At 42.3% G+C, this 27858-nt stretch overlaps 1 protein-coding gene across 4 annotated transcripts in view; it reads left to right on the top strand.

The window, feature by feature from the left end:
* Positions 1–27858, top strand: part of LOC307192045 (uncharacterized protein) — a 440635-nt gene that overhangs the window by 352985 nt on the left and 59792 nt on the right. For all 4 annotated transcript variants that reach the window (XM_079932466.1, XM_079932465.1, XM_079932467.1 and 1 more), the window contains one exon: positions 7130–7377. The gene's annotated coding sequence lies outside the window, so the exon portion shown is untranslated. The remainder of the gene's footprint in view (positions 1–7129; positions 7378–27858) is intronic.

The raw sequence follows: 27858 nt of genomic DNA on the forward strand, positions 1-27858 counted from the left end.
AAAGAGTTAGATTATATTGCAACAGCTGTGTGGAAAGAAAAGTGTCATGGTCAGGTTTTCATTTTATAGAGACCATTCTGGTGACTAAGGAATGGGAATGGAAGGCATCAGATGGAGGCAGGAAGACTAGAAAGCTAATGAAAACAATGGCCCAGGTAAGAAGAGATGAGGCTAGGGCTGTAAATGGAAGGTGAGGTGGGAAGGGACACATGAAAGAGACATTTAGGAGGTAAAATCTTTAGGACATATTGGATGTGGGATGAGAAAGAGCAAGAATCAAGGAGGAATGCAGGGGTTGGAGGTCTGGCTTTGGAATCTGGGGAAGTGGTGACATCTCCTAGTAACTGGGAAATTCAAGAAAGGAGCTTGCCGGCTGGGGTAGGGAATTGACTTAGCTTTAGACAGGATGAGTTTGAGGATCCTTTAGGACATTCAAGGAAAACTTTGGATGGACATAGAATATGGAGCTCCAGAGAAAGTTCTACCTGGAGACACAGACTTCTAAGCTTCATCACATGATAGTGGTTTAAACGCTGATAGTGAATGAGCTTTTTGGCCCAGGGAGAAAATGAATGAAAAGAAAAAGTGGTTGCCATAGCTATTAAGGAACAAAAATATTAAGACCCAGAAAGAACAAGAAAAACCAATGAGGATGACAACAGTCAGAGAAGTAGTAAAACAACCAAGACAGTGACCAGATTACAGACACACAGAGCAGTTTCCCAGGGAGATCTGAATCATGCTTCTTTAGCCAGGGGAAAGGACCACATAATGTGGGGCGTGAGTAATGGGAGAGGTGTCAAATTTCACAGTGGTGAATGAGCTTCATGCATGGAAGGCCACACAGATGACAAGAAGCCAGCGTCAAAAATGGGGGTGATGTTAGCATTATTAAGCAGGCATGGCACTTTGGGGTTCTTCGAGTCACTTAAAGTAAGACCAAGAGTCACAAAATCATAGGAAACTCACCAAATCATAGGAAATTTTGTTGCTGCCTTATTTCTGGCTGGAGCCCAGGGTAACTGAGGCAAGGTGTGTAAAGCCCAAGCTCCCAGACATTCTGAACAGGCTTTTAAAATTTTTTTAATTGGGCGAAATTCCCTGGCGGTCCAGTGGTTAGGACTCAGCGCTTTCACTGTGGCACCCCGGGTTCACTCCCTGGTCAGGGAACTAAGATCCCACAAGCTGTGCAGCGTGGCCAAAAAAATAAAATAAAGAATAAAAAAAATTTTAATTAAAAAAAGAGGAAACTCTTTTTTCATCACATATTATCCCATATCCCATATCATGATCCACTCCCATTTTCAGCTCCTTCCCTACACTTAACAACTCACATCCTATGACAGGGGTAGGGAGAGCATTATCAAGAGAAATGGGAGACATTTGCCAGCCACAGTGACCTTCACCTTACCTTGGCCATGTCTGTCTTCTCCCTGTCAGCTGTGAGCATCTGTCACGTACTGACTGCCTTGACTCTTGGGCCCCTTCTCTATGTCCAGCATCAAGAGAACAGAGGGGGTTTGGAATCACGTTGGTCCTACAGGTCAGTTGGGGAGAGAATAAAATATGAATATTCTAAGACAGAGTTACACATTGTCTCCGTGTGGTGGACCAGGAGACAAGATGACACAGGCAGGACGAGGCAAGGACCTTGCTTAAGCCAGTAGAACAACGGGGAGACATTTTAACTAGAGATTTGACTCTGGGTTCTTGTCACATAATCAAGGTCTGTAAGCACTTCCCCCTTCTTCCTGGAGCCATCACTAATGATCCCATGTACGACTGCTGAAGAGCATGGTAAGAGAAGAGAGGGGTTAAGAATGAGGAAATGATGCATGATAGCATAGCCAAGTACAAGGATGGCAAACCCGGGTATTGGGCTGGGAGAGTAGCCTGCCCTCTGGCTTCATGTTTCCATGTGAAGGACATGACTCTCTTGGCCACTCCCTCAGCCCTCCTCTGCCCCCCACCACCACCCCAAGAAGAGGAGTGAACTATTGGCTTGTTTAATTGGGAGCAAACACTTGTCTGAGACTGCATCTGTTGTCCAAGAGCCCTCCACCAGCAGTCCAAGAAGTCTCCACCAGCAGAAGACACTGCTGCTCTTCTGGGTTTCCTGTAGAAATAGGTGGAGAAACAGCACTGAGCGACAATTGCTGTGAGGCAGCTAGATGGGCTCCACTTGGCACGAAATAAGTTAACAATGTGGGTCTTGACATGCACCAAGAATTAACTTCCATTGACAAATATCCTGATGTGCCTGGGACTTGGTTTTGCCCAGAAGAGACTGACAAAAACAAAGGTCCACACGTTAAGTGTGGAATACTGAGGGAGCGGGGGGAATATTCAGAAGGTATTCAGGCCTTTCTATGTGCTGGGCCCTGAGGTTTATATACATTAAGGCCATCTCATCTTCACAATAATTCCATTTGACAGTTAGGGAAACAGTGTCAGAGGGATTAGGCGATTTGCCGTGATGGCACAGATGAAAAGCGGCAGAGCTGGCATTTGAACACCTCAGGTCTGTCGAATTCCAAAGCTCAACCACTCAACCAGTCGACTGCACTGCCGCATGGCAAGTAATTTGCTGCATTTTCTATTTGTTTATAATTTCAGCCCTATGTCAGAGCAGAGAGCCCATTGTCTAGGAATAGCAGAAATGTTTGAGTTTTTGCTTGGGGTTCAGAAAATTTGTAGGATCTGGTAGGAGACTTTTATCTCCTACTCTATCTAGGGAAGAATTCCCTGAGATCAAACCTGTTGCTGCTTAGGGAGGTGGCAGGGGCGCGGGCTTTGAGAAAGACGGGCCTGAGTTAGAATCCTAGCCCTGCCTCTTATTCACTGAGTGACATTAAGCAAGATGCTGTACCTCAGAGCCTCAGTTTCCTCATCTAGAAAATGGGGCTGATGACAGTTGCTTCATAGATAGCATTGAAAGAGATAAAATATATAGAATACCTACATGCTGTAGTATATATCTACATGCTATAGTATATCTATAAGCTATAGCATACCCACATGCTATATACTATAGTCTGCCTTTATAAATGTTGGTTCTCTTCCTTGCTTCAATTTAAGAAAATTACAGGAAGCGATCACAGTGATAGAGACTGCATCCCAAAAACAGAAGTTAAGAGATGATACTAACAATTCAAAACTGTTCAGAGGAACTAGAGCCAGGCTTCTTTTCATGGGGGCTCACATCCCAATGAGAATCAGTTCCTCATCAACTACTCAGGAAAATCTACAGACCCCCACCCTCACTGGAGGCAGCAAGCATGGTAGACAGTCTTCTGAGATGGGCCCCAGTGATCCCCATCTCCAGGTATTCATACCCTTGTGTAATCCTCTCCCCTCAAGTATGGGCTGGACTTGGTACTCACTTCTAATGAATAGCAAACAGCAAGAGCGATAGGATGTCATTTCTGAGATTAGGATAAAAAACTGCGACTTCCATCTCTTGCCTTTCATTTTCCCTTTCCTTCAATGTCTATTCCTTCGTCTCTTTGGCAAATATATCTTGGCCATGTCGGGCACAAACCACCACCATCTCTCCATTTTTGCCTCTCCTGGCCCTAGCAAAGCTCGTGGATAGGGCAGGCAAAGACAGCATTTGCCTTAGAGGGTGGGGTGTAGGGGAGACAGTGAACACTCAGGATGAATATTTGACCCTGTCATACCTGGCGATGGGCTTGGGCTGCTCCCCAAACAAGCACAAACTCCATGGCTTGTGGGCTTCTGCTTAAAAGAGCATCAGATCCTTAGAGAAGTAACAGCTGCCAGTGGATGATCTGGGAGCGTCAACCACCATGTCTGGAGCGATTAGACCCTCTGGAGTGAAATTTTCCACTGAAAACATTTTACAGTTTCTCTTTCCATTTGTAGTTATATTTGGAAAGGGTGGACTTATAGATACTTTTGAGCTAGAGTTGTTTTACATACCCATGAATTAAGTAAGGGTTTTATCCTATAGCCAAATTATTAAAAATGTCTCAGGCAGGAAGAATGCCAAGTTCTACCAAGACAGAATTTCTCAAGGTCTTGCAAGCCAGTGTCTGGTCGGAAATTTGCTACAGGCACATTTGGGGCATTCAGATAGCTCTGAGTATACCCTGCCAGGCTGTGAGAGTCACTATCTCCCCGAAGAAGATGCCGTTTCAAGGGCAGGAAATTAAATCGCTCATTTTAGCCAAGAAGACCGCTGTAAATTAGCTAACTCCATTACTTTCATTGCAGTGCTTATCTTGCCCTAAAGGATAGCCTTGGGGCAGCAAAGAAGCTCTTAACTGCTGAGAATGGGAGGGGCTTCCGCTGCATTAAGGCACATCCTGAGGAGTGTCTGCAGAGAGGACACTGCCATTAGGTACCCTAAATGCCACCACTTTGGGTTCAAACAAGGATTCTCTCGGTAATTTTTAACAAGTCGGTGAGCTCTGTGAGGACGAGAATGGTATCCTTTATCTCTGAACATATTCTAAAGTGCTCTGTTTTCAGCTAAACCAAAATTTTCTAACCTCTGCGAGGGGGGTGATAATACCTACACACTAGAAACTGCAGAGAACATTGTAAGTTATGCACCTAGAGCCCCTAACATGGTTCCTGGCATAGAGTAGCCACTCAATACCCATAGACTTAAACTGATGAATGAGGAAGAGAATATTGCGTAAGCGATCATGGACATAAAATGAACCATAAAAACACATCTTTATTGTTGTGTGTGCTGTCAGACACCATTTTCAGTGAACAGAGAGCATCAAAATATGTAGCACAGAAGAACAGTATTTTTACAGTCTGCTCTACCAGTATGAAATTTTTTAAGATTTTTTTTGATGTGGACCATTTTTAAAGTCTTTATTGAATTTGTTACAGTATTGCTTCTGTTTTTTTTTTTAATGTTTTGGTTTTTTGGCCACGAGGCATGTGGGATCTTAGCTCCCCTAGCAGGGATCGAACCCACACACCCCCACATTGGAAGGCAAAGTCTTAACCACTGAGCCTCCAGGGAAGTCCCTACTAATATGAAATTTAATATATCAAAAATAATTTGTTATCATTATGGCCATTTTACAGGTGAGCAAACTGAGTATTTCAGAGGTTAAGTAATTTGCTGACGCTATTCCCAAGCATATAATAAGGTATTTATAATAACGTATCTGTTGCATACATATTTTTGCCAAATACTCTACATACATTAGCTCTTTTAATATTTTCAGCAGCCTCATCCTTATGCTGGGGACTGCTGACTCCACATAACGGAGGAGGAAACAGAGGCTCAGAGAAGTTAAATGTTGATGATCGCTAAGTGGCAGAGCAGGGATTCACACCCACATGGTCCTGGTGGCAGAACCCATGGGCTTTATCCCAACATTGGCCTATTAAAGCCATGTGCACCTTCTGCCATAGAACAAGAACTCCCTGTGAGGGTGTCAGCCGTGGGGAACAGGACGGGTCACATTCAGCTTCATGTCCCTGTCAGGGCTGGTACGGTGCCTGTCTGCGAGTAAGCATTTGACAAATACAGTACCTATTCTGTGCTCATTCTTGGGAAATCCTCTACAAGCCTCTTATATAAGGTAGATGACATCTGTTGAGGAAGTGTATTAGGGCTCTCCAGAAAAACAGAACCAACAGAATGTGTGTCTGTGTGTATGGAAAGAGATCTATTTTAAGAAATTGGCTCACACAATTATGGAGACAGGCGAGGTGAAAATCTACAGGATGGACCAGCAGGCTGGGGACCCAGGAAGAGCCACTGCTGCAGCTCCAGTCCCAAGGCCATCTGCTGGCAGAATTTTTGCTCAGAGGAGAACAGTCTTTTGTTCTATTGAGGTTTCAGCCGATTGGATGCAGCCCACCCACATTATGGAGGACAGTCTGCTTCACTCAAAGTCCACTGATTTTAAATGTTAATTTCATCCAAAAACACTCACAGAAACATCCAGAATAAAGTCTGACTACACAGCTGGGCACCATGGCCCAGCCAAGTGGACACATAAAGTTACCAATCGTAAGAAGTTAGACAAATAAATTATAAAATGCACACATGGGTTCACAGCTCCACCTTCAAGAGACAAGCAGAAGACATACCACACTCTCTGGCTGGCAACGTCCACTTATGTACCAGCTACTTTTATTGGCAATTTTTTGTGGTGAAATGTACTGAGAGTAACTGACGGAGGCACTGAGGAATTGTGCAGGGCTCCAGGCTGGACGATGAACCTATGGCAGGGAAGCCCAAGGAGAAGCAGTTAGGTGTCTCCTAGGAAGAAATTCAACTGCTGAGGCAGGTCATGTGTGTGTGGAGGTGGGTTCCACATGGCCCCAAGAGGTCTCACAGGTGACATCCACTAATTCAGGGGATATACCACAGTCTGGGGTTTGACGTGGGTTCAGAAACCTATTGCTTTTTCAGGGCACTAGGAAGGTTTATCCTCTCAAGCAACACACATAAACTAAGCTCAAGAGACAGAGGTATAAAAACAGAAAAGTCCATTTCTTAAACTCTGGTTAATAACTTCCATGAGCCAGGTTGATCCTCTTCAAGTAAATAAAATGTCCCTGCTCGAAACCTTCAAATGAGGAATTCCCTGGTGGCGGAGTGGTTAAGAATCCGCCTGCCAATGCAGGGGACATGGGTTTAATCCCTGGTCCGGAAAGGTCCCACATGCCGTGGAGCAACTAAACCCATGCACCACAACTACTGAGCCAGTGCTTTAGACCCCGCAAGCCACAACTGCTGAGCCCGCGCACCACACCTACTGAAGCCCACGTGCTCTAGGGCCTGCATGCTGCAAATACTAAAGCCCGCACGGCTAGAGCCCGTGCTTCGCAACAAGAGAAGCCACTGCAACGAGAAGCCCGTGCACCGCAACGAAGACCCAACACAGCCAAAAATAAATAAAAATTTTAAAAAACCTTCAAATGTATTAAATTCAAAGTCTTTGCCACTGCAAGTCTGGATCTGGATTCTACCTCAGTCTCTGACCTCATTCCCTAACACCTGCAACACCTTTGTACATGTGCTCCAGACAATCTGGCCTCTTGTTGTTCTTCCATCATGCCATCCTTCTGCATCCCCTCCTCAGGGCCATTGCCTCCTTGCTGACCAGCCCATTCCTTCTTTCAACAGGTTTATAAATCAGGGAACTAAGCGTGGCCCTCCAGCCAACAACCAGGGACAAACTGAAGTCCTCAGTCCAACATCCAGTAAGGAATCAAATCCCACCATCAAGCGTGTGGGTGAGCTGGAAAGGGCACCCTGCCCCACTTGGGCCTTGAGAGAACTGCAGCTTTGGGGACACTTGTTTGAAACCTCATGAGATACCCTGAACTGGAGGACCCAGATAGCCATGCCCAGATTCCTGACCTGCAGAAACCGTAAGTTGATAAATATGTTGTTTTAAGCTCACCAAGTTTTGGGGTGATTTGTTACAAAGCAAGAGATAGCTAATACATCAAGTGATTTAAGCTCTGCACAATTTTTCATCTGAGTAAACATGGTCCAGGAAACAAATAATTAAAATCAATCCCAAGCTTTACTGATATTTTGTGAAGAAAGTCAAGGCAAGAAAAGGACCACTAGGGTATTGGAGGAAAATCCCAGAGTGAAGTGATGTTGTAAAGGGGAGAGTGCATAAAATTACCTGTATTAGTCAAGGTAAGCTAATCTGAGAACAACAACCTCAAATTATCAGAGGATAAATACAATAAAAGTTTCTTCCTGCTCAGTCCAGTGGTTAATGTCTGTCTTCCAAGAACAGGGTGGCTAACCATTCTAGTTTTCTGCATACTGACGGGTTTCACAGGACACGGAACACTCTGTCCTAAAACCAGAAAAGCCCCAGGCAAACCTGGATGACTTGGTCACCTTACCCCAAAATGACTCCTTGAGCCAGCTCAGGCTTCTCCATTGGCTCTTCCACATTCAGAAACACAGCATGTAAGAAAGACCGTGGAGAAGCCATGCCCGCCATTAACTGCTTTGACCCTAAGTAGACATAACACTTATGTCTCACATTCTGTTAGTGAGAACTAATCACATGGCCCTGCCCAGATGCAAGGGAGCATGGGAATGTTGTTTAGCTGAGTCTCTAGAAAGTAAAAATGGGTTGATGAACATGTCACCAGTCTTTTCCCAATGCCCCAGCTTCCTGTGGAGCCAAACTGTTGTAGAAAATTGGGGGTCCCAATTTTTCCATTGGTCTACAGTGGGTACAGAAGGGGAAAGATCATGATAGGACCGATGTACCAACTCCCTTCATACATACACATATTTCAAGAGGAGGCTCTTGAGCATAGCAAAGTACCCCCCAAATATGGCAGCTGAACTTTCTCTCACTTAGGCCACCCTGACATCGTGGAGTGGCCATTAGCATGGAGTCAGTTGGTTTTCAGAGACCAAAGATTCTCTAACAACACAGGAAGCCAACTACAGTAACAAGAAACTATCTCATAGATAGAATAAAGCAAGAATAAAGGACGAAAAAGGGATAAATTGACCAAATCTTCTATATGCCTTTGTGTGTGTGTGTGTATGTGTGTAACAATTACTAGGAATAAAATAATACTGGTTAGTGGTAAGGGGAAGAAAGTTTATCACTCTCAGATGATAGAGGACTTGCATTAAGAAATATTGCTGCACAAGCACAACTGAGGCACATTTTTTTAAATAATTAAATTTTAAGATTGGATTTTATGTAGTTTTCCAGAAGAATCTCTTGTCTGGGCTAGATGAGAATTTTCCTCCAAGCTGGTAGATATTGCTCAATACAATTTAACCTGGTCTCTCCTGATGGGACAGTGTTTTGTCCCCATCAAAGAGTTTTGGCAACAAGGGTATTACCAGAATACCCTTGACTGAGGACCAGTCAAGAATCTAGAATCCAGAGAAAAATACAGTTGCCAACAACAGTTGCCAAATTGGACTGATTACATGATATGTGACGTATGGTTCTCTGAGCTCAGGACCAAGCTCCGGAGGTCATATCAGGAAGGGTTCAGTTTTAGAGAGGTGTCAAAGGTCAGGGGAGGAGGAGTAAGAAGACTAGCAATTATTGCGCCCCTACCATACACTCAATACCATGTGCTTGGTTTTCATGCTTATGCTTTACCTACCCGCTGTGCACTCACTTCAGTCTGTGGTTTCCCCAAATTGTTGTGTCTTTGGCCTCCCCAGCATAACCATCTTAGAGAAACTGAGGTAACACAATGGCAATTAAATAGCTGAGAGGAAATGAGTTCCTGTCATCATGGGATAAAGATGCCCGAAGATGCTGGTTTGCTCTCTGGAGAATGTTGAGTTCATTTTAAGGCTGAATGTGGAAAGAAGCAGTAGCAGAATGCTGGAAAGGTCAAGCTCTTTTCACAGTGGAAGCTGCTGTTGTTGGTTAGCTCCAGTTCAGTAAAGTGAGATGATAAGGAAGGGACAGTCAATGCAAACCAATAAATCTCTCCTTCCAGGCAACCGTTTATCTGAATGTCAAAAAAAAAAAAACCCAAAAAACAACAAAAAAAAACTAGACAGGAAATATGTAACCCTAAAGCAGTAGCCTGATACATTTATTAGCTGTAACTGAGTTTTCCAAAGATACAGCATGAGTTAATTGAGAGTTCATGCTTAAAGGGAGGCTTAAACTGCTGGCTTCTTCTACCCATTTAAAATTTAGAAAATCACAGTGTCCCTGATGAGAATCAGACAGCTGTATTGCTTGAAGAAATATGCCCAGGAACCACTGGACACTAAATGTCTACCTGATCCCTGTTTGGGTACCATTTTGCAAATGATGAGTTGAGTAAATGTAACGAGTTCATGTGAAGGCACTAAAGGTGCAAATTCTCATTATTTAGTGCCCGAAGAGAGCCAGAGGTGGTGAGACCTGATGTATAATTTGTCTTCTAGTTCAGATCTCTCTTCTAAAGAAGTTTTTTTAAACTTGATTAAGATACCTCAAACACACACTATGCAATGAACTATATACACATTTATCTCTATATTTGTCTATCTATCTATCGACTACCTAACTATGTATTTATCATCTATCTATGTATCTAGCTATGTTATTGTAGGTTAACTGAAGCACAAATACATACATTTACAAATTCAAATAGTATACAAGTCTCATGACGTTATGCTTCTGAAATTATCTACCAGTCCTTTTCACTAGGAAATTTTGCCAGGTGTGATTAGGCTAAACTAGTTCTCAATAATTGCTCCCTGGGGGACATCTGGCAATGTTTGGAGACCATTTTTACCCTTACAGCTTGGGGGTGGGGTGCTACTGGCATCTAGTGTGTAAAGGCCAGGGATGCTGCTAAACATTCTACAATGCAGGTTCTTAGTTGCAAACCACAGAATCGACTCTACCTGGTTTAAATGGGAAGTGAATCTATTCAAGGCCATCAAGCAGCTCACAGAATTTCCAGGGGAGTCAGAGAGTCACTCTTAGGCCTAGGCAGCTGGAGCAGTGCCCAAACCACAATGCAACAGAGACACCAGATACACACCAAAGGTACTTTGCCACCACCCTCACCGAAAGATTGAGTCTAGCCAGCCCTGCTTTCTCTTGTTGATTACTGCTGAACTGGAATTTCACACGGTGTGTCTAGTTGACAGGGATTACAGTAATGCCTACAGTGCATGATAGAGCTGTGGAAAAGATGAAAAAGCAACTAAACTTGTGGATGCATGAGATGACAACCAATTTTAAAAAAGCACAGTGGGCAGCATTGCCCTGAGGCTAAAAGCCAAAGGAATTTGTAATTGAAATATTGTTTTATTATAAAGAAACACTGCATTTAATTAACTGTTTGTAAGAAATATGTTAAATCAGGTGTCTTTGGACAGAAACACACATAAAACAAGGTTATGTATTGAACAGTTGACGAAAATGTTACAATGAGAGGCTTGCAGGAGCCCTGCCCTGTATTTTCTCTAGGAGCAAGGATTCCATACTCATTAATTCAGTATTTGCGGCAACTTTATGAGACATAAACACTGTAAATAATGAGAATCAATGCACCTTAGGACAGGCCCACTCAGAATCAGCTTCACCCTGAAGTATAAATTTCCTGATGGTGTGTACTTTCCAGGGGTCACATCCCAAAGGCTTACTGAATGCCTGGTGGCAGGGTCGCTGTAGAGAAAGAGAGGAAGTACCAAAGAAAAGGCACATGGGAGGAACAGACAAACTCCCCCTCCTCCCCAGAAGATTATGATTCCGTCTATGATCCAGCAACTCAGTGGCTCCTGGAGTGAAAACCCAGTGAATGATTTGCCAGAGACCAAAGAGCTCAGTGACTGTGACACTTGTACCTGTATTTCAGATCTGTCTTTTCTGCACTTGCCCCACAGTTACAGAAAGTTTTCCTTGTGACAACCTGTAGGGCCAACAGCACAGTATATACTCCTCATGCCACGGGCACACCAGCTGTGTCAGCTAGCCACCAACTGTGAATCCTGGAAAGGATTAGCACCACACAGTGTGATACAGCCTAAGAATATTTTAGAAAATGGCCAGGCTGACAGATGAGCAAATTTCTGCCAGCCGACTGGCTACCCTAGAGTTTACAACCATTACAGACTCACTCAACAAAAAACATTTCTCCATCCCAGAGAATACACACAAAAGTATGTGTCTGGTAATATTAACATCAACAAAAGTGATAACAGCAATAGTTACTGAGCACTTCCTCTGTGCCAAGCATTGGAATCAGTACTTAACTTGCTATAACTTGTAGAGTTTAGTGTAAATCAAAGTCAAGCCAACTAGAGCAATATTTGGAAGAAATGGTCTCTGTGGGCATGAAAGTCTCTTCTATATCGATGTAAATTTAGGCAGTGTTATTTCTGAAAATCTCACATTAGACGTGTGTCATGGCAATAGGTGACTGTTGAGAATTTAGCAATGATCATATTACTGATCATTATATTTGTTCATGGAATAAATATTTCTTAAGCACCTATTTTGAGAAAGGTTACAGGTTGGGTCCTGAGCACACCGAGTAGAACAGAGTCTCTGCCCCCAGGAATTTACAGCTGGCAGAGGACATGAATCACGAAGTAAAATAACTGAAAAGGAAGCATCGTGACTGTAAGAACTGAACTGTGGACCTGTTGCTAGAGGTTCAGAACAGGGCAATTTCTCCTGCAGAGGAGACACTGGGAAGGCTGTCAGAGGAGGGGATGGATGTCTGAAGAGAGGGCAAGGGGGTGGGAGAGTGGGAGAGAGGGGCCAGGACTCAGAAGGCAGGCAAAAGCTGGGGAGAGTCCGTCGTGGGGCAGGAAGCCACACAACACAGTAGAAGAGAGTGTCCAGCATTTATTATGTTTCAGGCCTTGGGTTAGGACTAGGATGCAAAGATGGTTAAGGTAAGGCTCCTGTCCTATAGGGGCTCATGTTCTAGAGCAGTGCTTCTCAAAGCACATCGTCAGTGAGATAAGGAGCATTCTCCGCAAAGAAAAGCAACCTGTTGATTCCTTTATTAAGTCTGGTTAGGCAACAAGTGAGCTGATATAATGACTGAATTGATTTACATTCACCCCATCACAGACCAGCAGCAGATGTACCATACTTGGAATTGTACTTCTCTAGAGCAACAGTCTGCAAAATGGGGCTCTTGCAAAAAGACATATTGGGGCACAGGAAGAAAATATTAAAACGTCCTCTTATATAGGGCCACAATCTCTTATCTGAAATCTTTGGGGACAAATGTGGTTTAGATTTTCCTTTGGATGCTAGAGAGGCAAAATGGTGCACACACTGTGTATAACATACACCCCACAGAAGTTAGGGCAACACCTGCTAATCAGACAACATGAATATTTCTGCAGCAAAATTTGGTACTGGTCCTCAAACAGCATAAACAATGACTCTAAAGTCTTTTCTCAGTGTGGGTCGGGTTTTGTCACTATTGGGAGACAATTTTCCTCAGATTTCTTGGCATTTCTGCAAGGTCCAAGTCTTCTGAGCAAAGGCATTGACAAGCTCTGTTCAGAGATGATTAAAATAGCAAACAAGCCTTGGAAGCTGGAGAGAGTGAGTGCATATGATAAGGAGAGAGAATGTCTCCCTCCCCGAAGACATTCCAGGATTGTAAAGCTTCCTCAGAGATGACCCAGGGGAGTAAAGATACTGTCTTCCTCGGGGACACCCAAAAAAAGCAGCCACCATCATTACTCCCCATTCCCGGAACTTGGGCTCAGCAAAGATGACTAACCTGGAAGTCACACGACCAACAAGCAGTGGAGCTGGGCTGGAATATGGTTCTGCAGGGTTCTGTCGGATGCCCAGCTCTGCTCTTACCCACTGTGCTCAGATGAGGATATGCCAAGAGCATCACCTGCTGTAGAACCTTATTTAAGGCAAATCTCTTAACTGCTCTGACTCTATTTCCTTATCTGTAAAATGGGGCTAATCCTCTTCTATCTCTGAAAAGTCTGAGAATTTGGTGAGACAATCATGAGATGGTGCAGGGTGAGATATTCTGGAAATTAAAAGGCAATGTAAAATGTAGGGGATTATAAATCATGTTACTGCAATCATTTTGGTCCTAAAACGCACAAAATGGGAAAGACTAAAGTGACTTCTAGCCTTGCCACTACCTCCCATGGCAGCCTGGAGAGGCCCAGCAACACCCAGGGGCCCTGCCTCGGTGGGGTACCGGCCTTGGCTCACAACACCCCCAGGGCGTGACCGAGAGACAAGGGGAAGGGAGCTTTGGCCCTGCACAAACAGAATTTGTCCTGCTTTCCACTTCCTTCATTCCAGAAATAGCGAGGCCCTCTCTGCGGGTTACAGAGCACACGGTGGAGCTGCTGTGTTTTGATTTTACCCAGAAATTATCCGAGAAGAAGGGTGGTTCCAGAGCCGCTCTGGGTAGGAATGAGGATCACGCACTTAATTCCCCTGACTTAGCTTAACACTCCCCGTGACTAGCCTCACAGAGTTTAGAAAGAGGAAGTATTTTTCGGAGGGTTAAGCAAATGATTTTGTTTTCTGAATACATGCTGACATGGGGTCTGGAAAGAAGAAATACAGGTTCAGGTTAGGTCTAGGGAACAGAAGCTCACATTTGAGCCCCAACCGTGTATCAGACACAGAGCTGGGCATTCTCACTGTCCTCTCCTTACTCCTCACTGCAGCCTGGGAATGAGTGACCATCCCCCTCATTTTATTACACATGAGAGAGGAGAAGCTCAGAGAGGCTAACTGGTCTGTCACAGACACGTGGATGGCAAGTAACAGACCTGGGGTCTAAACCCAACTTGCCCATGTCCAACACCCATGCTGTTTCCTGGTCACTCTGCCCAGCTGACTAGTTTAAGATCCTCCTTCCTTGCCGATGACCAAAGAACAGACATACTGTCATGCCAGTGCCTCTTCATCTGTTTGGACATAACTATTTTCCCCTTGGCTGATTAGAAAATTAGCCCCTTAAGACAATAAGATGGTGCTGCTGACTTTTCCATTTCCCCCTAGGATGATAATGAGCAGTGCCTTTAGAAGTTGATATAGATGTCCCTGCTTTCCTGGCTTCGTTCAGTACTCAGCTGCTAGATTCTGTCTGCACATGTGTTGCTGCCAAAAAGTGGAGGATGGAGAGATCAGAGCAAATCAGCCAATTACCAGAGGTGGTGCCCCTGAGCCAGGGTCCAGCCTTGGTGACAGACCAGAGCCCCCGGGAGGAAGCTGGGCCCTTCAGCGCCGGCATCGGTTCACTGGGCTCCCGTCCCATAACTCAGGAGGTGACAGGGTTCCTCTGACTCATCATCACACAGCCCTGTTCATTGACTGCCCCCCTCCCAATTTTCGTTGCTGGGACTTGTGTTGTAACCCCAGCATTACAGGTGCAAGGTCCAGTTTAGACTCGAAATGGAAGGGGAGATTTGAAAAAAAAAGTCTGAGAGAAAACATTAAATGTTGTTAAAGCGTTCAAAAACTGAAAGAGACAAAGAAAGAGAGAGGTTGGGGTGGAGCAGAGAAAGACAGAAAGAGAGAGGGAGAGAGAGAATGGTCACTGTCTAGAGAAAGGGGATGCTGTTGAAACACAGTCAACTATTTTTGGATGCATTTTTTGTTATAGAAAATCCAAGACATAACCTTTTTACATCATTGGACATTTACTATACAGTGAGCACTGGTCTGGCACCCTACCCACATTATCTGGAATGGGGTACCCCTTCCAGTGAACCCATACTGCACACTCATTGATGCCTTTAGAGGGAAAAACAGAGGAATGCAAATGGGTGGGGGGTGCGGTGGGAGGGGAAGGAGGGAGAAGAAGAGCAGGCAGGGCTGGGAGAGGGAGGAAAACAAACTACTACTTACTGTGGACATGCATGTTCCAGTACTGTGTTAGACAAGGAACAGGCATCACAGTATTTCTCCTCACATCCACTCTGCAAACTGCAAAGTAGGCATGAATCTTCCCCTTTAAGAAGATGTGGCACATATATACAATGGAATATTACTCAGCCGTAAAAATAAATGAAATTGAGTTATTTGTAGTGAGGTGGATGGACCTAGAGTCTGTCATACAGAATGAAGTAAGTCTGAAAGAGAAAAACAAATTCCGTATGCCAACACATACATATGGAATATTTTTTTTTAAATGGTTCTGATGAACCTAGGGGTAGGACAGGAATAAAGATGCAGATGTAGAGAATGGACTTGAGGATATGGGGAGGGGCAAGGGTAAGCTGGGACAAAGCGAGAGAGTGGCATGGACATATATACACTACCAAATGTAAAACCGATAGCTAGTGGGAAGCAACTGCATAGCACAGGGAGATTAGCTCCGTGCTTTGTGACCACCTAGAGGGGTGTGATAGGGAGTGTGGGAGGGAGGGAGACGCAAGAGGGAAGAGATATGGGAACATATGTATATGTATAACTGATACACTTTGTTATAAAGCAGAAACTAACACATCACTGTAAAGCAATTATAATCCAATAAAGATGTTTAAAAAACAAAAAAAAGGTGAGGAAACTGCAGCTCAGATACGGTCACATGGGTAACAGCTAGCTCTCAAACTAATATGATTCTGGGCTGAATGGGCTGAAAAGAATTCCTCCAGGGCAAAGAGGGGAGTTAAATTTCTTTGCTCCTAAAATAACGATGTCACTATGGCAAAAATTGGACTTTTATTAGATTATTGGGATTCTTGCCTTCATGATGAACTCTATATTCATATTCTGTATAGGCAGTTCTGTGTTTTGATGCCAGTGTCACATGGGACAGTTACAACCAAGGCTGTAGTACCAGTTCTAGTCACTTCATACCTAATAATTCATTTGCACTTTTTATTGAAGTATAACAAATTCAAATCATGTACCGTCAATGGGAGCCTGCCACCGATCCTCAGAGCCAACCAGGCCTTGAACAGGGTTGCATGTTTTGGAGGATGAGTATCAAAACGCTTCCTGGGGGAGGTTCTGAGGCCAAAATTAAGTCCACCCTCTTGGTCAGAGAGCCTCAGGAGCCAACGTCTAGAGCCAAATGTGGGAGGGGAGCTGAGGAACCAGGAGAGCTAAGAGCTGGCTGGAAGTAGTCTCAGAGTAACAGATGAAGGAAAAGTTGCATCCTTGTGACATGTATTTCACCTTTTTCAAGTACACATGGGATGAGTAGACCATCGCTGACACATTCTAGCCCGGTGAAGATCATGTTTTTCATCATATATTACTAATTTACCACTTTGGCTTCTACCCAGTTCTCAGTGCTACGCCTGGCACATGGTAGGCTCTCAATAAATACTGGCTGAAGTATATGAATGAACACATTTTTTCAATGTGCCCGGAGATTGACATTTCTAGATTTATAAACCTTGACCCCCACCTGAGAGGAGGCCCACCTGAGTGGCCAGCTGGCATTCCTCTTCCGCTTTGTTAACAAACAAGATCCCTAGTTTGAAAAACACAGACTTCCCTAACAGGAAGCCATTTCTGCGTCAGTGCGGGGAATCTGGGCTCTCTTCTTAAAGAAGTTAGAAAAGAACCCCGTGACCTTATCCCTTATCCTCAGGGGGAAAAGTCTAGGAGAAAAATCTGTTTCACAGAAGCAAAAGCATGTGGCCAAGCTGTAACCTCACTGAGCTCCTCAACCAGACAGCTCACCCTAGCTAGACCTTTGTCTGCAGCTCTTAGCTCAGGGTACAGAGAGGCACTCATGGAATTCAGCCCAGATATGCATTTCCTTTTATACTAATTCCCTCTAACTGCTGTACACTGGGTTCCCAAGTTTTCATGCACCAATCTTTCAAAGCAGATTCCCTAAGAAATTTCTAGTGGCCAAAACACAGGAAAGAGCTAGAAACCTGAGGAGGAAAGAGAAAATCCTACATGAGTAAATCAGAAACATGGTTGGAAACCAAAACCACCCAGAAGCTGCAAATATGAAAAAATACTTTCTATATATTTTTAAAACTACTCTTTGCCTATTTATTTAGATCTTACTTTCTTCTAATAGAGAAACTTAAGTCACATACACATACATATTTGCTCCATGAAAGGAATAATGAGGTGGAAATATGTGTTTTATTTAAGGGCAAGACTGACTGGGTTCATATTCTGACCACCCCATTAATCAGCTATGTGACCTTGGGTTGATGCCTCTGGCCTCAGTTTCCTCACTTATAAAATAGGGATGATAATAATACCTCGTAGGAATATTACATGGACTGACCTCCACTTGAGGCCCAAGAGAAAAAATATTTACATCTATTGACCACCTATTAAGTACCAAGATTGTACTAGGTACTTTTTCGTACTTAAATTCAATACATCTCACAACAATCTTATAAAGTAGATATTAGTATTCACATTTCATAGATAAAATACTAGAAGCTCAGAGAGTTTGAATTATTTGACCAAAATAACATAGACATTAAGGGAAAGGCTAATATTTGAATCCAGGTCTTCCTGACAGCAAAACCTCAAAGCTGTAGACAAGGCAGCTCCCTAGATCCCCAGCCATCATGTAGTGGTTCCTTGTTCTCATAATGATGGGTGATCAGCTTTCCCCAAATGCTCAACTCCCGCCTCCTCTGAACTCTCACAATACAGGGACTTCCTCACATGTGGAAGAGAACATTTAAATCTAATGCCTGGGTCTGAGTTCTCTCCACTTAAGATATTAAGAAATACACGTTGCTAAAAACAGACTTTATACAATGCAAGAGGAGCACAGATATCACTGAAAATACCCTCTTTTTACAATGCTTAGGGATTGCTTGTATGGCTCAGCCTACGTTCCAAAAGCTTTGGTTTGTTACACCCTGAAAGGATTCATGGGCTAATACAGTGCAAGATCATGTAATAGTACTCAAATGTACTCAGTAAATGATAGATTTTACTGTCAGCTCACTTTATCTTCAAAACATTATGAGATATTTGTTATCTCCGTTTTACAGATGAGGAAACCAAAACTTGGAGAATAAAGTAACTAAATAGCTATATTGGTTGCTACATATTAAATTACCCCCAAAACTTAGTAGCTTAAAACAATGATAAACATTAATTATCTCCCACAGTCTCTGTAGGTAAGGAGTTGGGAAATGGTTTGGATGGGTACTTCTGGCTTAGGATTTGTCATGAGGTTTTGGTCAAGCTGTCAGCTGGGACTATAGTTATTGGAAGGCTTGACTGGGACTGGAGGATTTGTTTCCAAGGGGGCTCACACACTGGTGCTAGTTGTTGGTGGGAAGCCTTAGTTCCTCCCCGTGTGGGCCTCTTCATGGGCTGATGAGTGTCTTCATGACATGGCATCTGGTTTCCCTCAGAGTTAGCGATCCAAAATACAGAGAATGAAATGGAAGTTATCCATTTGGTTACCCACAGCATCACTTCAACCACATTCTATTTGTTAGTAGCAAATCTCTGAGTACAACCCACATTCAATGGAGGGAGAAAGAGACTCCACTTTTTTAGAGGAAGTGTGTCAAAGAATCTATGACATATTCTGAAATCACCACAAAGGCAGAACTTGAATTCTCATTTATCCCTTTCTGACCATACAGCTCCAGCTCTTTTTCTGATACCCAAGGTAGGAAAAACGTAGCATAAATGTTTCCACAGCTCACTTCCGCATCTGTAATAGACCTCATAAGCCATCCAAGTACTTGTTCTGCTGAAGCTCGACTTGGCCTCAGGATCTCTCTCTCACACCATGTTCCAGGAAATCACCACCAAATCATTCAGAGTTAGCACACAAGTAGAAATGTACTGCATCCCTGTCCCTCCCCACCCAAACCATACTTATATATAAAAACCCCACAGGTGTGTAGGTTCTGGCTATCTTAGAGTCCCTAATCTTGAGGATCACCTTTTGAACTGTCTGTAAAACAAGATTTTTAATAATGAACCCCTCTCACAAAAGTGCTCTAGGAAGAAATTATTTTAGGAAGCCTCATGTGTTCTTTCAGAAAATCCTCCAAATTCCAGAACTCCACTGTAACTGTGCAGACACACCCCAGTAATGCCATTTATTCTCTAATGACAGGAGGAGAGGACTGTATTCAACATCTACGGTGTTCTTTACTTGGTACAGGGGCTCTCACCCATGGGTGTACATTGCAGTCACCAGTGCCAGGACCTGGCCCCATCACAGAGGTGCTGATGTGACTGATCTGGGGTGCAGCCCGAGGTCTGGGGACTTTTCAAAACTCCCCACGTCATTCTAATGTTCAGCCAGTTCTGAAAACAACTGACTTAGCCCTTCATTTTCATTGCCAAATAAGTGATCCCGCTGTGTATGCATTAAGGCATGCCACTCTGTAATGGCTAAATGAACATATTAAAAGAATCTGGAGTGATTAACCCCCAGGCAATATTCAAAATTTACTACTATTTTTCAAAATATCAATCTCAATTTTTGACTTTAGATTGCCTTCCTTTTGTAGTTTTTCCCATCTCTATTAAATGGACCAACCCACCTGATTCAATAAAAACCCAATTATTTTGCACTTTTATGTGACTTTAACAAACATTTTTTCATAAGCATCTCCCAAGCCCCCTTTTTTCACACAATGTTCACTTCCCTCCATAAAATTCCTCCCAGTGTATCAAAAATATGAGATCACCTTGGAGCAAATGTAAAATTCTGCTGCTCTGGGATTTTATGATAGCTTTTAGTAAATACTTTTCTCATACCCACATAGTCAACTCTTACTTTCCTAGGTTAACAAAGAGAGGGATTAGCCAGATAATCTAAAAATCAAAACACCACTTTTGGGCTTCCCTGGTGGCTCAGTGGTTAGGAATCCGCCTGCCAATGCAGGGGACACGGGTTTGAGCCCTTGTCCAGGAAGATCCCACATGCCACGGAGCAACAAAGCCCGTGCGCCACAACTACTGAGCGTGCACTCTAGAGCGCGTGAGCCACAACTACTGAGCCCGTGCGCCACAACTACTGAAGCTCACGCGCCTAGAGCCCATGCTCCGCAGCAAGAGAAGTCACTGCAATGAGAAGCCCATGCACCACAACAAAGCGTAACCCCCGCTCGCTGCAACTAGAGAAAGCCCGCGTGCAGCAACGAAGACACAATGCAGTCAAAAATAAATAAATATGATAAATTTTAAAACAACAACAACAACAATACTTTCTCTCAAATATCTCATCTATCCTAAAAAAGAGATATTTGTAACTGAGACATTTTCATTTTTACACCTTCGCCAAGGCAAGGACAAATGATCACCATAAGATATTGAAGGATTCTTGGGCTAGAGGGATGGCTGCAATCCCCTTAACACAATTCCCACACTTTATTTCACATTAAAATCCTATGCCAGGTTGCACCCCATGTAGTTAAATCAGCATCACTGTGGGTGGAAGTCAGGCATTTGTACAATTTGTAAAAACTTCCCAGGTAATTCCAATGTGCAACGAAGTTTGGGAACTACCGTCTTAACGCTTTACTGCTAAATCTTTGTGGGTCTCTGAGCAAAATTAATTTTCTATATCTTTAAACTACTTTAAGGAAACCTACTCAGATTGGAGATATTTGCATATCAAAGTTCATTTACTGGGCTATCCCATGTTATACAGTGAAGAACTTGAAAAATTCAAATGTCTCTTCATTTACCAAGATCTAAAATTAAAGCAGAACAGGGACTTCCCTGGTGGCTCAGTGGTTAAGAATCTGCCTGCCAACGCAGGGGACACGGGTTTGATCCCTGGTCCAGGAAGATCCCACATGCCGTGGAGCAACTAAGCCCATGTGCCACGACTACTGAGCCTGCACTCTAGAGCCAGTGAGCCACAACTACTGAGCCCGTGTGCCACAGCTACTGAAGCCTGCATGCCTAGAGCCCACTGTCCGCAACAAGGAGAAGCCACTGCAATGAGAAGCCTGTGAACTGCAACGAGGAGTCACTCCCACTCGCCGCAACTAGAGAAAGCCCTCGTGCAGCAACAAAACCCAATGCAGCCAAATAAATAAATAAATAAATAAAATTAAAGCCGAACATATTTCAATAACGTATTACCCATTGGATTTGGAGGCAAAATAAAAGTACAGTTTATCACTGTGCTCCTTTTTCTCCCTTTACTGTACTGACTGACTTGTCTAGATACGGCATAAATGTTTCACAAGTAAAGACCAAATGAAAATTGATACCGAGAATTGGGTTTTTAATCATAAAACTAAATTATATTTATATTGCAAGGGATAACCATTTATTAGTTTAACACAAATTACCATCTATACCACTTTTTCCTTTTTTTTTTTTTTTTTTTTGCGGTACGCGGGCCTCTCACTGTTGTAGCCTCTCTCATTGCGGAGCACAGGCTCCGGACGCGCAGGCTCAGCAGCCATGGCTCACAGGCCCAGCCGCTCCGCGGCATGTGGGATCTTCCCGGACCGGGGCACAAACCCGTGTCCCCTGCATCGGCAGGCGGACTCTCAACCACTGCACCACCAGGGAAGCCCCCACTTTTTCCTTTCTTAATCTTATACTACCTCCTTGTGACACAATTCATTAGCTGATTTAGGTCATTAATTTTTTTTCCAGTTTTTTTGAAAAATAATTGACATACATCACTGTATAAGTTTAAGGTATACAGCATGATGGTTTGATTTACATACATTGCGAAACGATTACCACAATAGGTTCAGCTCATTAATTCTTATATGGTATCCTTATTTTTAATGTCTTATAGGGATTATAAAACCCTTAGGAGAAGGGATCATGTACATCAACTAATATTTATTGAGCATCTATTATGTGGCTGGAGCTATGTTAGCCCATCAGAAGGGTTTTGTGTCCCCTATAGCTGTGTTATTCAATTTGCAGTTCACAATCAGTAGTACAAATCAACTTAGTGGCCTGACCACCTTTTTATTAATGAAATAGTATAAAACAGAAGCAAATAGGAAGGAATAACAAATAGCAGCATATTAAGGATATACCCACTTTTAAGGATAAGTTTCAGTAAAGGAAACTTTGTTTCACTGTGTGTGTGTGTGTGTGTGTGTGTGTGTGTGTGTGTGTGTGTGGAGTGGGTTTCAATGAAAAATACTTTTCTCCATTAAAAAGATTTGAAATACATTGGTATAGAACAGTGTTCTGTACATCATGGCGTTCTGTAAATATTTCTTGATTAAATGAAAGAAGTCAAAAGTTCTAGAAATGGGTTTTTTGTTTTGTTTTGTGCTTTTGTTGTTTTCAAAGCTGTCAGAAGCTTCTGGCTATAAACAGAAGTCACCTAGTAACGGGTATTCATTTGGCAGCTCTGAACACTGAAGGGGCCTCTTTTCCATATGTAAATACAAGGAGCTGAGGTCCCTGTGGGGAGAAGAGCAGGCAGGACCTCTGTGGCCTGGAAGGCTCATTTCCCCAGCCCTGTTGCTGTGCAGAGCTGGTTTTCTGGGCCATGGACCTCTTTGTCTAAGTATCAAGATGCCTCCTGGGGAAAGTAAGAGATGGACACCTGACTCTGTCTATTTAGAGCTTCAAAAGGCATGGAATGGTCCCAGCCAAGGACCATAGGCAGCAAAGGGCACCTTTCCATGAGGCAAGGGGAGTCTGGGCTGGCTTGGAACCCATAGGACCGAGATGAACCCAGCACAGCCAAATAGAGGAGGTTTTGACATGAAGAAACTGCTTCCTGCAAAGAGAAGCTGATGGAGCCTTGGGAAACCATACAGAAAAATAATAAAGATATGACAGACAGTGATTAATAAACTGAGTTTTTTAAATGCATACTAGTGAATTGGAGGGCTGAAACTCAGGCACTTTTAACTTACTAATAGCCACTAATTGTCTACCATACTCTGCATCCTCAGGATCCTATGATTGTGATTGATGAGGTCATTTATTCTTGCTGTTATCCATATGACAAAAATAACATATACAGCCCATTTATACTTTGAACTCCTTCAATGGCTTCACTTCACTGAGATGGGGCGAATGTGGCCACACTCAAAGATGGCCAAGAATTCTACATAGGGTTAGGTCAGATGAAGCACAGTATTTCACTGCCATGTATGTATAGCTTGAATGATGAAAAGACACATAAAAATTGATTCAATTAGTAGATATCTGGGTGCTTACCATATGCTAAGCACAAGAAAATATGATTTTTTATACTATAGAATTATAATAACGTTCCACCCACATCAGTGATACGACTAAGGAGGCCACTAATTGCCATATGGGTTCAAGATGGTGGCATTCAGAGCAGACATTAAGATAACTTGAACAAATTTTAAAATATTACTTGAAAACACAAAATATCACAAAATGAGAAAAATCTCTAAAGACAGACTTAAGAATAAGCCACCAACATACTTGACTCACATCAAAACAACAGACTTTAGACAGAGATTATCTGAGCAACCACTTGCATGAACGTCTTGATGGATAAAATTTATAGAAATGTGTAATCATGCATCTCTTATGTTTCATTCTCAAAATGTTTAGAAGTGGAAGGTAATATTTGGCATACTTGCTTCCTTATTGAGTCATTACAACATGTTTGTATAGTTTTCTTTCCAAATCAGCGTTTACATACGTTTTAATAAGACAACCTGTGTTCTCCATGGTTTAAATTGCAGTGTGGATGTTCAGTGGCCTTCCTTTAGGTAAGAGGCAATAATCTGACAACAGGCTTTTCTCATTGCAAAAGGAAGAAAAATGTCTTTGTGGAATACTTTTCTCATTCATTATCCTCCCCTCTTCAAACTACTGTTTGACAAGCCTGTAGACATTCTGTGATAAGCAGGAGTGCTGTCATCAGAAATAGGCTCCACAGGACTGAAAATAGCTTTCTTGTAGAAGAATATCATCTTGCTTTTACAGATCTGAAGAAGGGTTAGGAGAAAGATTTGACGAACGCTTTCTAGGCTAGTTGAATTCTGCTTGGAAAATCCAGGTTTGGTTTAGATCTTTCTTCCTCAGAAGTTGGGAGGTTTTATTCTTGCACAATATAAATCATGGTCTTTCATCTCTTCTCCAGGGATAAGTAAGATACCAAGTACACTGTATAGCACAAGAAACTCTACTTCACTTCGCTGTACAGTAGAAACTAACACAACATTTGTAAAACAACTATACCGTAATAAAAAAAAGATACCAAGTACACATTGAACTATTCTATTAATATTTGCTCATGTATCTTAAGTTTTCAGTTTCTTTGAGATTTTTTATTTCTTATAACTGTTGTTTTTCTTTTCCGGTTATAATAATTAGAGACACTTTCAATATTTTGTAATTGCAGTTTGAATTGAGATCCATGTAAACTCTACTTAAAGTTCAGCACATCATTTCAGTGTACACGAGAAAAGGCCTAGGACCGGAAACCAGGTGACCTGAGTTCTAGTTCAGCTCTATCACTAGCTACCTATGCAATCCTGAGCAAGTCCCTTAGCCTCTCTGGGCCTGAGTTGTCTCATCTACAAAACGAAGAACTTAAAGGAGATGTTTTCTCCTCCTTTTGATGTTTAGTTAGACCTCCTTTAGAACTAATTTTAGGGCTAAAATTGCATGATTTTGGTTTAGAACTGTTTCCCCTGCAAGACCTTTGTGCTAAATGTTGTACATTAGCTATTCACAAACTGTCCACAGCTCCCTTCTTGCTTGCCTTCCTCAATCATGGACTGGAAAGCTAATATTCTTCATTTTCATACTGTCTTGCACTTAGATGAGATGGTCATATAAGCAAGTTCTGGCCTATGATGTTAGTTGAAGTCTCTAGGAGGAACTTTCAGAAAAGCTTTTTTAAAAGAATAGATTCAGCTGTAATATCCCTTCCCCCTTTCATTCCCTCTTCTGTCTTCCTGCTTGTGATGTGGACATGAGCCTGAAGCTGCGACATGTGACCATGAGGCACAAATGTAAGGACAAAGGCTATACACTAGTGCTAGTGGAAGAAAAAGATGAAAAGAGCCTGATTTACAGATGCATCCCTGAACTATTGTACCAGACCTAGCCTGGCCTACATTACGCTTCTTATTGCTTGAAACAAATAAATCTTTACCTATTTAGAGCACTGTTAATTGGGCTTTCTGTAAGCCGCAAATGAATGCAGTCATAATAAACCTTAAAAATAATCATTCCCAAAGAGTAATGATTTTAGAACATATTTCAGTAACTTTAGAATTAATCCTCCTCCTTAGAATCAGTTTCCACTTCAAAATGACTTTCCTTTGCCTTTGTTTAGAGCTTCTGTAACCCCTCCTCAGCCTTTGGGACCCTACCCATCCCCCTCCCCCTCTATGAAGTGCTCCCTGCCTCTTCCAAGTAGAGCAGACCACAGCCTCCTCTCTGCCTCCACCATATCTGGCACTCTCCTCTATTTTTGCCCCTATCTCATTTTACCGGGACTTATTTAGTCTAGCTTTCATCCTTATTAAACCGGGAGTCTCCAGAGGGCGGTTAGCATGTCTTACACAGCTTTGTGTACCCCAAATATAGCTTTGAACCTGGTACATAATAGATGTTCAATAAATGGTAGTTTGGTTATTTAATTTTGAATGAGTGCATTAATTTATTAATATTATAATCATTTGGCAAACTCATTGTTTATGTGGAAGTGGCTGGGGACAACTGGACTTCATGCTGATCATTCTATGTGGAGATGGTATAATTCTTGATAATTCTACCTGGGCTGTATAACTGACACTGTCATTTACCTCTAAACGTTAGAAACCTACTTTCAAGAGGAGTTTCTTTCCAGCGGCAGATCTATGTCTAACTCAGCCACTCTCCCACCTTTTCTGTTGCAGCAATAGGATTGACCCTGAATTTGTTTATTAATTTAAGGGAAATAAAATATGTTATTAAGGTCCTGAAACTCATGAGAGTGAAAAGCAAGGAGCTTTTCACAAACAATGCTCAGTAAACATTTATTATGCCTGGGAAGCATGCATTGTGCCTTTCCTGGGACAGCGTTATTACAAATGGAAGATATGGCAAGATATTAGTTCTTTCTGATCTATTGATTTCATGGCTTAGCACAGAAAGAAGACATTCAAAACTGCAGATTGTGTGTGTTTTTAAGTCAAGAACTATCCTAAAAAGGTCAAAAAAGTAATTGGGATGTAATAGGATTGTGTGAGATTACATTAAAGCCTACAGTTATTCAGTTTATTACATTTTGCTATGAACCACTAAAATGTCTATCTGTCTAGGCAAATTGAAGCTGATTCAGTTATGCTTAAGAATGCTCAGATAATTAATATTTTAGTGGTGCTCATTCACTGAGGCTATGGATAAAACATGTTTTCTCAAGGGAAGTGATTTGTCTAGTGAAAAGCAGCACAGTTGAGAAGAGTGTCCTGAAACTTTAGTAATTCACATACCAAATGCACAATTTGGGCTACAATTTTTACCTGTACTAGCATAAAATTAATGAACTCATTGTTTTCCTTTTGGAAACTTACTCTTTTTCCTTTTCTACTTAAGTAAGGAAATCTGCAAATTTAAATAAATAAATTATATTTTTTATATATATACACACACATATCCTTAGCAAGCTCCCCCCAGCTTTGGAGTCTCTATATGTATCTATATTAGGGATACTGTTATCTGCAAGGCTCTAAACCTGAGGCCTGATTTTTCTTTTATAAAGTGAGATAAGAAAATGTTACAGGGACTTCCCTGGGGGTCCAGTGGTTAAGACTCTGCACTTCCATTACAGGGGGTGCAGGTTCGATCCCTGGTCGGAGAACTAAGATCCCACATGCCATGCAGCCGAAAAAAAGAAAATGTTACAGAGATGAGAGGTGTTAGAAACACACTGGTATTAACCTGAGACTTTTTCTTTGACATAATAATAAGCATAATTAAAAAGGGAATAAGTTTTTTATTATGTGATTTTACATCATGTCCACGTGCCATGCAAAGTCCTTTTAAATACCATCAGATATGCACATCCTACAGCTTGGCAAATATGAGAATAGTAGAATGAGCACAGATTTTGGAGCCAGACGGAGCCGGATATAAACTCCAGCCCCACCACTTACTGTGTAACTTGGACACGTTCCCTTCTCTCTGTGCTTTAGTTTCTTCATCTGTGAAATGGGCATAACAAAGTACCACAATGGCATATAATTAGAGAATAGAATGTCGTAATTTGAAAAAGCATGCTGAAGTGTAAAGATATCTGTAGTTTATTTTGAAATGTTTTTAAACAGTTCAACTTGGCTAGGCTGAACCATGTCTCCCAGAATTCCCAGAAATGTTTCTGGTTAAGGTACACCTCAAAAGACATTTTTATGTGAGATTTGGAGGGTTAAAATGAAGCAGCAGCCATTTTTATTTTTATGCTCAGACTATTATGATACGAAAATCCAGGTGAAAGCTAATGGAACTGCTTCTACCCATGAAAATAGTAAGCCAAAAGCAACATCTCATTCCTAGA

This window comes from Stenella coeruleoalba, assembly GCF_951394435.1.
Source record: "Stenella coeruleoalba genome assembly, chromosome: 9".
In the NCBI taxonomy this organism is placed as follows: Eukaryota; Metazoa; Chordata; class Mammalia; order Artiodactyla; family Delphinidae; genus Stenella; species Stenella coeruleoalba.